This window comes from Microtus pennsylvanicus, chromosome 6, assembly GCF_037038515.1.
Source record: "Microtus pennsylvanicus isolate mMicPen1 chromosome 6, mMicPen1.hap1, whole genome shotgun sequence".
In the NCBI taxonomy this organism is placed as follows: domain Eukaryota; kingdom Metazoa; phylum Chordata; class Mammalia; order Rodentia; family Cricetidae; genus Microtus; species Microtus pennsylvanicus.
In genome coordinates, this window is record NC_134584.1 from 74,744,441 (window position 1) to 74,756,380 (window position 11,940).

The window sequence follows — 11,940 nt, forward strand, 5'->3', positions numbered from 1 at the left end:
TGTGAACACTGTGAACAGAGCAGCAGTGAACAATTTTGAACAAGTATCCTTATGGTAGTATAAAGTATCATTTAAGCTTATTTTTAAGTGTGTTTGAACTGGATCTGGAGGTAGATAAATTCCCATCTTTCTAAGTTTCATAGTTATTGTGATAGTGGCTATAGAAGTTTGCAATCCCACTAGCAATACAGGAGGGTTCTCTTTGTTCCACATTCTCCAACCATGAACTGTCACTTGAATTACTGATCTTAGCCATTCTAACAGGTGTAAGACAGACTCTCAAATTATTTGAATTTCTTGGTTTGCTTAGTATTTTGAAAATTTTAAGCGTTTATCAGACATTTGAGTTTGTCAGCCCCCAGTAGAATTTTTAGAGTAACTTATGTATACTATCATATCATCTGCAAATAGTGATACTTTGTCTTCTTCTTTTTCAATTTGCAGCCCCTTGATCTCCTTTGTTGCTATATTGCTCCGTATAATACTTAAAGTACTATGTTGAACAGATATGAAAAGAGTGAACAACCTTGTCTTGCTTTTTACTTTAGAGGAATTGCTTTGATTTTTCTCTCCTTTTAAGTTGATGTTGGCTATGGGTTTGTAGTAAACTGCCTTTCTTATGTTTAAGTATGTCCCTTGTATCCTTAACCTTTCCAAATCTTTTTTTTTATTTAATAAAGTTTTACTTTTACAAAAGTACAGCTGATTGAACCTGTTCATGCATCTTCACCAGCAGCTGGGGCATCTCCACCCTTTGTGTTTCTGGTGTAAATTACTTGGGCTCTGTGCTTTGAAACCAGCTTGATAAGCCCTTTACTAAGGAGCTCCTGAAGAGCTGCCCTGGCCAAGGAACCGCGAATCTTCAGTCTCTCAGAGACCACGGCTGGAGTAATAAGTTTATAGTTGGGCACTTCCTTACAGAGTTTGTCGTATGTAGCCTTGTCAAACAGTACTAGATTGTTGAGCTTGTCCCGAACTTTGCTTTTGGACCACTTCTTCTTTTTGGCCTTGCCACCGGACTTATTTACTGGGTCTTTGTCTTTTTTGGCCGACTTTCCGGCATCTTTCTTCTTCTTGTCATCCTTGGGTGGCATGATGAAGTTCGGAGAGTGGCGACGACCACTGCAGCCTCCTTAAGATGTCGGGGAAAAAAGGAACCTTTCCAAATCTTGTATTATGTTTAAGTATGTCCCTTGTATCCTTAACCTTTCCAAATCTTGTATTATGTTTAAGTATGTCCCTTGTATCTTTAACCTTTCCAAATCTTTTATTATGGAGATGTGTTAGATTTTGTCAAAGGACTTTACTGCATCTAATGAGATGATTATGTGGTTTCTTTGTTTTCCATTTGTTTATACAGTGGGCTACATTTATTGATTTTCACATATTGAACCTTTGCTGCATCTCTGGAATAAAGCCTACTTGATTATTGTAAATGATCTTTTTGATGTTTTTTTTTTTATTCTGTTTGCAAGTATTTTATTGAGCATTTTTGCACTTACATTCATGAAGGTAATCGGCCTATAATTTTCTTTCTTTGTTGGGTCTTTTTGTGGATTGGATGTCAGGGTAACTATGGCCTCATAGAATGAATTTGGCAATCTTTACTCTGTTTCCATTTTGTGGAATAATTTGAGGAGTATTGGTGTTAAACAATCATTGCAGGTCTTTGTAATTCTGTACTGAAACCATCTGGCTCTGAGACTTTTAATGACTTCTACTTTATTTAAATTGTTTGTCTGATCTTTATTTAATTTTGAAAAGTATTATTTATCAAGAGTATTATCCATTTGTTTTAGATTTTCCAATTGGGTGGAGTTCAGCTTTTCAAAGTATGTCTTTCTGATTCTCTGGATTTCCTAGGTATCTGTAGTTAAATCTCTCTTTTCATTTCTGATTTTGCTAATTTGAAAATTCTCTCTATGCCTTAGATTTAATTTGGATAAGGATTTGTTTATCTTTATGATTTTCTCACAAAAAACCTCTTTGTTTCATTGATTCTTTGTGTTCTTTTTGTTTCTGTTTGACTGCTTTCAGCATTGAGTTTTATTATTTCTTGCTGTCTACTTCATTCTGGGTATGATTTCTTCTTTTTGTTGTAGAGGTTTCAGGTGTGCTATTATGTTGTTTTTTATGTAGGTAGTTAGTGTTGTGAACTTGCTTCTTAGTATCACTTTTGTTGTGTCTCATATGTTTGGGCATTTTGTACATTTATTTTCATTGAACTATAGAAAGTCTCTAATTTCTTTGTTTCTGTCTTAACACAGTTTTCAAAGGGTAGAGAGTTGCTCATTTCCATTAATTTGTAAGTTTTTTGCTATTTCTTTTGTTAATTATATCCAATTTATATAAAATGCATGTAGTTATTTTAATTTTCTCATATCTGTTGAAATTTGTTTTGTGTCTGGATATATTGTAGATTTTGCAGAAAGTTCCATAAAGTTCTTTGGTGGTTTGAAAGAAAATGGCCCCCAGAAGGAGGCATGACTTTGTTGGAGTAGGTATAGCCTTGTTGGATGAAGTATGTCACTGTAAGGGTAGTATTTGAAGTCTATGGTCAAGCTATGTCCAGTAACACAGTTCACTTTCCTGTCTGTGGACCTCTTCTCCAGCACCATGTCTGTCTGCATGCCACCATGTCCCTCTGTGATGTTAACAGATGAAACCACTGAAACTGTCAACCACCCTAATTAAATCTTTTCCTGTATAAGAGTTGCCATGGTCATTGTGCCTCCTCACAGAAATAGAAACTTTACATCAGGTTCCAAAGTATATTCTTTTGTTTTTGAGTGAAATGTTCTAAAGGCATCTGTTATATCCATTTGGTTTATAAAGTCTGTTAGTTCTAGCATTTCTGCTTAGGATTTTTTTCTAGATGCTCTGCTTATTGGTGAGAGTGGGGTGTTGAAGTCACCCATTATTAGTACATGAGGGTCCGTATTTGTTTTAAGGTGAAGTAAGGTTTCTTTTACAAACATGTATGTCCTCGTGTTTGAGACTTGGATGTTATATACTGTAATGTCATCTTGGTGAATTTTTCCTTTGATAAATACATGGTATTCTTTCCTAACTAATCTTACTACTTTTGGTTTAAACTCTATTTTGTTATATACTCAAATGGCTACTCCAGCTCATTTCCTATGTGTATTTACCTAGGATATCTTTTTCCAACAGGTTGCTCTGAGATAATGTCTATCTTTGATGTTGAAGTGTGTTTCTTGGATACAGCATAAGGATGGATTCTGGTTTTGCATCTATTCTGTTAAACTGAGTCTTTTTATTGGGGAAATTGGGAACATCAACATAGAGAGATATCAGTGACCAAACTTGTTGATGCTATTATTTTGTGGTGGTAGTAATGGTTGTGTGTGTGTGTGTGTGTGTGTGTGTGTGTGTGTGTGTGTGTGTGTGTGTGCGTGCAAGTGTTTCTCTTCCCTTGATTTTGTGGTATCAGATTATTTATCCCCTGCATATTCATGGTGGTAGTTAACCTCCTTATATTAGAGTTTTTCTTCTAGCACCCTTTGTAGGGCTAAACTTGTAGATGAATATTGCTTAAATTAGATTTTATCATGGAATGTCTTATTTTCTCTATCTATGTTGGTAGTTTTTTGGGTTTAGTAGTCTGAGTAGGCATATTTAGGCTCGCAGAATTTGCAACACATCTCTTCAGGTACTTCTGGCTTTTAGAGTCTCCACCCAGAAGTCAGGTGTAATTCTAATAGGTTTGTCTTTTACATGTTATTTGATCTTTTACCCTTGCAGTATTTTTTTCATTTGAAAAATAATTTTTAAAAGTTTATTTATTTTAAAAATATAGTATTTTCTATTTTTACATAGAATCCCTCACTCCCTCCCCACTTCCTTCGCCTCCTACCTTTCCCACATCTCATCCCCATCCACTCCTCAGAGAGGGTAAGGCTTCCCATGCTGAGTCAACAAAGTCTGGCACATCACTTTGACGCAGGACCAAGGCCCTCTCTTGTATCTATGCTGAATAAGGTATCCCTCCACATACAATGGGCTCCAAAAGCCGGTTCATGAACTATGGATAAATCCTGGTACCCCTGTCAGTGGTTCTGCAGAGTGCCCAAGCTACACGGCTGTCAATCACATTTAGAGGACCTAGTTTGGCCCTATGCTGTTCACCCCACTATCAGGCTAGAGGCAGTTAGCTCCCACTAGTTTAGGTAAACTGTTTCAGTGGGTATCTCCATCATGGTCTTGACCCCTTTTCTCATATTATCACTCCTCCCTCTCTTCTGACTGGACTCTTGGACCTCATTCCAGTGTTTATCTAAATATCTCTGCATTTGCTTGCATCAGTTGTTAGATGGAAGGTTCCATGATGACAATTAAGGTCTTCACCAATCTGTCTGCAGGGATGGCCAGTTCAGGCACCCACTTTACTATTGCTTAGATAGGATCATCCTTGCGAATAGCTGAGAATTTTCCTTGTGCCAGGTTTTCACTAACCCCACCATGGCTTCCTTGATGAAGATATCTCTTCCTTGGTCTCCCTCTCTGTCCTTCCTCCATCTCAATCATCTATTCCTTCATCTTTATCATCCCATTCCCTCACATTCTCCTTCCCCTTGCTTTTCCCTTCTCCCTTCCTTTCTACCTTTCCTTCTTTCTCCATCCCCATGCTTCCAATTTTCTCAGGAGATCTTGTCTATTGCTGCCTCCCAGGGGATCCCTGTCACCTTGCTTTTTGGGGGTTGCACACTGTAGGTTGGTTATCCTTTGCTTTATGTCTAATATCTACATATGAGTGAGTCCATACCATTTTTGTTTTTCTGGGTCTGGCTTACCTCTTTCAGGATAGTTTTTTTCTAGTTCCAACAATTTGCCTGAAATTTTCAAGATCTCACTGTTTTTTTCTTTCTTTCCTTCCTTCCTTTCTTTTTTAAACTACTGAGTAGTATTCTATTTTGTAAATGTACCACATTTTCTTTATCCGTTCTTTGGTTGAGGGACATCTAGGTTGTTTTTAGGTTCTGATTGTAATGAATAATGCTGCTATGAACATAGTTGAGAAAGTGTCCTTGTGGGAGAGTGTGTGTCCTTTGTTTCACTGTTTCTTTGTATTGTTTTTTTTTATTTCTATTTTATTACTTTTGCTGAATATTTCCTGTGGTCTACTCTTCCTGGGCAATTCTAATTCTTTTTGTCCAAGAGCTTTCTGGTGTGCTGTTAAGTTGCTAGATTTCTATAAATAGGCACTTAGTGCTATGAACTTTTTCTTAAGACTGCTTTCAGGGTGTCCTACAGGTTTGGGTATGTTGTGTATTCACTTTTATTGAATTCTAGGAAGTCTTTAATTTCTTTATTTCTTCCTTGAACCAGGGGTGATTCAGTTGAGCATTGCTTAATTAGTTCCATGTGTTTGTAGGCTTTCTGCAATAGTCTTGTTGAATTCTAACTTTATGCCATGGTGATCTGATAAGATACATGGATTATTCCAGTTATGCTTTTTAAAAATACGTTTGTATCTGTTGAGGTTTGCTTTGTTACTGAGTATGTGGTCAGTTTTAGAGAAGGTTCTATGAAGTGCTTAGAAGAAAATATATTATTTTGTATGTGGGTGAAATATTCTATAGATGTCTGTTAAGTTCATTTGAGTCATGACATCTGTTTGTTTTCTTATTTCTCTATTAAGTTTCTGTCTGGCAAAATTGCCCAGTCATTAAAGTGGGGTGCTAAAGTCTCCTACATTTTTGTGTGAGGGGTTTGTTATATGACTTAAGCTTTAGTAATGTTTGTTTTGCACATGTAGATGCCCTTATATTTGTGGGATAGATGTTCAGAATTGAGACGTCATCATGATGGATTTTACCTGTGATGTATGTGAAATGGCCTTCTTCATGTCTTTTAATGAATTTTAGTTTGAAGTCTATTTTCTTAGATATTAGGATAGCTATACCAGCTTGCTTCTTAGGTCCATTTGATTGGAGAATCTTTTTCAAATTGTCTGTCTTTGAAACTCCCCACTCCTCTTCCTCCCACTCCACCCCTATCCCCATATGCCCAACTTTTGCCAGATGATCTTGTCTGCTTCCAGTTTTCAGGATGATCTATATATGTTTTTCTTTGGGTTCACCTTATTAGATAGCTTTTCTAGGATTGCGAACTATAGGCTCAGTGTCCTTTGTTTAAGACTAGAATCCACTAATGAGTGAGTGCATACCATATTCATCCTTTTGGTTCTGGAATACCTCACTCAGGATAGTGTTTTTCTATTTCCATCCATTTACATGCAAAATTCAAGATATCATGTTTTTTTTATCGCTGAGTAGTACTCTAATGTGTATATATGCTACACTTTATTTATCCATTCTTCCACTGAGGGGCATCAAGGTTGTTTCCAGGTTCTGGCTATTACAAATAATGCTGTTATGAACATAGTTGAATAAATGCTTTTGTAGTATAATTTGGGCATCTCTTGGGTATATTCCCAAGAGTGGAATTGCTGGATCCTGAGGTAGGTTGACTCACAATTTCCTGAAAAACCACCACAATGATTTCCAAAGTGGTTGCACAAATTTGCATTCCCATCAGCAATGGATGAATGTTCCCATTACTCCACATCCTCTCCAGCATAGGCTATCATTTGTGTTTTTTAATTTAGCATTCTGACAGGTGTGAGATGGTATCTCAAAATTGTTGTGATCTGTACTTCCCTGATCACTAAGGCAGTTGAACATGACCTTAAGTATCTTTGGCCATTTGAATTTCTTCTGTTGATAATTCTCTGTTCAGTTCAGTACCCCATTTTAATTGGGTTATTTAGAATTTTAATGTCTAGTTTCTTGAGTTCTTTATATATTTTGGAGATCAGACCTTAGTCTGATGTGGAGTTGGTGAAGATCTTCTCCCACAATAGGATGTCTTTTTGTCTTAGTGACTGTCTCCTTTGCTTTACAGAAGCTTCTCAGTTTTAGGAGGTCCCATTTATTAATTGTTGCTCTTAATGTCTGTGCTACTGGACTTATATGTAGGAAGTGGTCTCCTGTGCCCATGTACTGCCGGCTACTTTCCACTTTCTCTTCTATCAGGTTAAGTGTGTTCAGATTGGTATTGAGGTCTTTAATCCATTTGGACTTGATTTTTGTGCATGGTGATAGATATGGATCTATTTTCATTCTTCTACAGGTTGACATCCTGTTATGTCAGCACCATTTGTTAAAGATGCTCCTTTGTCAAAAATCTGATATTCATAGGTTTGTGGGTTAATATCTGGGTCTTCAATTTGATTCCATTGGTCAATGTCTCTGTTTTTATGCCAATACCAAGCTGTCTTCATTACTGTAGCTCTGTAAAAGAGTTTGAAGTCAGGGATGGTAATGCCTCTGGAAGTTCCTTTATTGTATAAGATTGTTTTGGCTATCCTGGGTTTTTGTTTTTCCATATAAAGTTGATGATTGTTCTCTCAAGGTCTTTGAAGAATTTTGTTGGGATTTTGATTGAATTGAATCTATAGATTGCCTTTGGTAGAACTGCCATTTTTACTATGTTGATCGTACCAATCCAAGAACATGGGAGATCCTTCCATTTTCTGGTATCCTTTTCATTTTCTCTCTTTAAAGCCTTAAAATTCTTGTCAAATAGATCTTCACTTCCTTGGTTAGTGTTACCCCAAGATACTTTATGCTATTTGTGGCTATTGTGAAAAGTGATGTTTCTCTGATTCCATTTCTACTTCTTTATTCTTTGTGTATAGGAGGGTTACTGATTTGTTTTAGTTGATCTTGTATCCCACCACATCACTGAAGGTATTTATCAGGTATAGGAGTTCTTTGGTAGAGTTTTTGAGTCACTTATGTATACTATCATATCATCTGCAAATAATGAAAGTTTGATTTCTTCCTTTCCAATTCAAATCTCCTTGATATCTTTATGTTGTCTTATTGGTATTGCTAGAACTTCAAGCACTATATTGAAGATATATTGAGAGAGTGGATAGCCTTGTCTTTTTCATGATTTTAGTGGAATGTCTTTGAGTTTCTCTTCATTTAATTTGATGTTACCTGTAGGCTTGCTGTATATTTCTTTTATTATATTTGGCATGATCCTTGTATCCCTAATCTCTCCAAGAGCTTTATCATAAAGGGGTGTTAAATTTTGTCAAATGCTTTTTCAGCATCATATGTTTTTTTTCATTTGATTTATATGGTGGATTACATTGACAGATTTTTTTTTTGAACCAACCCTGCATCTCTGGGACTAAGCCTCCTTGATGAAAATGGATGATTTTTTGATGTGTTCTTGGATTTGGTTTGCCAGTATTTTGTTGAGGATTTTTGCGTCGAATGTTCATGAGTGAGATTGGTCTGTAATTTTCTTTCTTGGTTGAGTCTTTATGTGGTTTTGGTATCAGAGTAATTATAGCTTCATAAAAGGAGTTCGGCAATGACTCTTCTGTTTCTATTTTGTGCAATACATTAAGGAGTATAGGTATCAGCTCTTCTTGGAAGTTCTAGTAGAATTCTGCATTAAAATCATCTGGTCCTGGTTTTTGTTTGTTTGGAGGTTTTTGATGACAGCTTCTATTTCCTCACGACTTATAGGTCCATTTAAGTTGTTTTACCTGGTCTTGATTTAATTTTGGTATATGGTACTTATTTTTAAAAATGTCCATTTTTTTTTTTTACATTTTCCTATTTTGTGGCATACAGGCTTTTGTAGTAAAACCTAATGATTCTCTGAATTTCCTCAGTGTCTGTTGTTATGTCCCTCTTTTCATTTCTGATCTTGTTAATTTCTGTGTTCTCTCTCTGCCTTTTGATTAGTTTGGATAGGGGTTTATCAATCTTGTTGATTTTTTCAAAGAATCAGCTCTTTGTTTCATTGATTCTTTAGATTGTTTTCTGTGTTTCTATTTTGTTGGTTTCAGCCCTCAGTTTGATTATTTTCAGTCTTTTACTCCTCCTGGGTGAGTCTGCTTCTTTTTTTCTAGAGCTTTCAAGTGTGCTGTTAAATCTGTAATGTGAGCTTTCTCTTTTTTCTTTATGTGGGCACTTAGTACTATGAACTTTTGTCTTAGCACTGCTTTCATATTGTCCCATGGGTTTTGGTATGTTGTGTGTTTATTTTTGTTGAATTCAAGAAAGACTTAATTTCTTTCTTTATTTCTCCCTGACCCAGGGGTTGTTCAGTAGTTGACTGTTCAGTTTCCATGAGTTTGTAGGCTTTCTGGGGGTGGAGTTGTTGTTAAATTCTAACTTTATTCCATGGTGATCCTATAAGACACAGGTGGTTACTACAATGTTTTTTGTATCTGTGGATGCTTGCTTTGTTACTGAGTACGAGATCAATATTCTAGAAGGTTCCATGAGATGCTGAGAAGAAGATATATTCTTGCCTGTTTGGATGGAATGTTCTATAGATGTCTGTTAAGTCCATTTGGTTCATTACATCTGTTAGTCCTCTTATTTCTCTGTTAACTTTCTGTCTGGTTGACTTGTCCATTGGTGAGAGAGGAGTGTTAAAATCTCCTACTATTAGTGTGTGGGGTTTGATGTGTGATTTGAGTTCTAGTAATGTTTCTTTTACATAAGTGGGTGCTTTTATATTAGGGGCATAGATATTCAGGATTGAGACTTCCTTCTGATGAATTGTTCCTGTTATGAGTATAAAATGTCCTTCTTCATCTCTTCTGATTGATTTTAGTTTGAAATCCATTTTGTTAGATATTAGTATAGCCACATCCACTTGTTTCTTAGTTCCGTTTGCTTGGAAAACCTTTTCCTAATCCTTTACTCTGAGGTAGTGTCTGGCTTTGCGGCTGAGGTGCATTTCTTGTAAACAGCAGAATGTTGGATCCTGTTTTCATATCTATTCTCTTAACCTGTACCTTTTCATAGATGAATTGAGCCCATTGATATTAAGTAATATTAATGACCAGTGGTTGTTAACTCCGGTTATTTTTTTTTGTTGCAGTGTTTGTGTTTCCCTTCTTTGAGTTGTGCTGGTGGAGGGTTGTCAGATGTCTGTGTTATTGTGAGTGTTGTTGGCTTCCTGGGGTTATGGTTTTCCTTCTAGTACTTTCTGTAAGGCTGGGTTTGTTGCTACATATTTTGTAAATCTGTTTTTGTCATGGAATATCTTGTTTTCTCCATAGATGATGAAAGAAAGCTTTACGGGTATAGTAGTCTGGGCTTGCATCCATGGTCTCTTTAGTGTCTGCCACACATCTATCCAGGACCCTCTGGCTTTCATGGTTTCCATAGAGAAGTCAGGTGTAATTCTGATAGGTTTACCATTATTTGTTGCTTGACATTTTTCCTTTCCAGCTCTTAATATTCTTTCTTTATTCTGTATGTTTTGTGTCTTGATTATTGTATGGCGAGGGTTTTTTTTTTTTTTGATCCACTCTAGTTGGTGTTCTGAGCTTCTTGTACCTTCATAGGAATATCCTTCTTTAGGTTGGGAAAGTTTTCTTCTATAATTTTGTTGAATATATTTTCTGGAACTTTGAGCTGTAATTCTTCTGCTTCTTCTACCCTATTATTCTTAGGTTTGCTCTATTCATGGTGTCCCAGAGTTCCTGGATATTTTGTGTTAAGAATTTCTTGGATTTGCTGTTTTCTTTTATCAATGTGACTATTTCCTCTATAGTATCTTCAGTACTTGAGATTCTTTCTTCTATCTTTTGTATTCTGTTCATTATACTTGTCTCTGTTGTTCCTGTTCATTTACCCAGATTTTCCATATCCAGCCATTCCTCGGTTTATGTTTTCTTTATTACCTCCATTTCAGTCTTCAAGTCTTGAAGACTGTTTCTTTTACCTGTTACCTTTTCCTTGGTTTTCTTGGGTATCTTTGGGGGATTTATTAATTTCTTCTAACTTTTTGTTTGTCTTCTCTTCCATTTCTTTAAGGGAGTTTTTCACTTCCTGTTTAAGTGTCTCCAACATTTTCATAATGTTACATTTAAAGTTGATTTCTTCTACTTCTTCTCTGTTAGGGTGTTCAAGTCTTCCTGATACGTGTTAGGTGGATTCTGGTGTTATCATGTTGCTTTTCAGGTTGTTGGAGAAATTTTTGCATTGGTGCCTGCCCATCTCTTCCTTCAAATGTGGCCAGGAAAGTCTTGGCATCTTGGTTCAGTCTTTGCTGTGGCTGACTGTGTACTTGGGGCTTTTTCTTGGTTTGCCCTCTCTTAGGTTCCCTCAGCACTGGAGCTGGCTCTCAGATCCCCTAACCCTAAAACAAGCTGTGCTTGTGGAACTAAGGACCCTGCAGATGAAAAGGAGTGCTTGGGGAAAGATGGGATTGGGTAAAGAAAGAAAGCCAGTAGCTGGGGAAATGCCTTGCTGGATGGCCAGAAATATTTAGGGATTGGAGGGGGGCCTATTCTCCATTCCCAGGATGGGCTGGTCAGGTGGTCACACACGCACCACTCCTGATGGATCTCATCAGTACAGGAGCAGGACTTCTTGCTAGGCCATGAACCTTGTAGACAAAAGGGTGGGCTTAGGGGGGCAGGGTCATGTGGAACAAAATATTCCCTGCACAGGAGCACTCACCACTGGCTCCCTAGACCCTCAGCCCCAAAGCAGGCTGAGTTGAGGGATTCAAGGACACCACAGATGGAAAGGAGTGCTTGCAGGCAAGATGGAATGGGTTAAATAGAGAAAGCCAGTAGCCGGGGAGACGCCCCACTGGATGGCCAGAAATGTTTAGGGAATTGGAGGGGGCTGTACTCTGTTCCCGGGACTGTCCTGTGGGGCAGCCTCACACTCACCACTCCAGATGGATCTCCTCAGTACAGGACTGAAGGGACTGTTTTTAAACTATCTATTTGGTGTTCTGTAAGCGTCTTGATTCTGGGCTTAACAATGAAGGAAGAAAATCTTCCCATGGGAGAGGCATCAAACAGAAAAATCAAGGTAATTTGAGAACAGGTACAGAATTTCCTACACGCTCAAATTCAGG

At 37.2% G+C, this 11,940-nt stretch overlaps 1 pseudogene; it reads right to left on the reverse strand.

Moving 5' to 3' along the window:
• Positions 1-660: 660 nt before the first annotated feature.
• On the reverse strand, positions 661-1,154 carry LOC142852884 (small ribosomal subunit protein eS25 pseudogene; annotated as a pseudogene).
• Between the last annotated feature and the right edge of the window lie 10,786 nt (positions 1,155-11,940).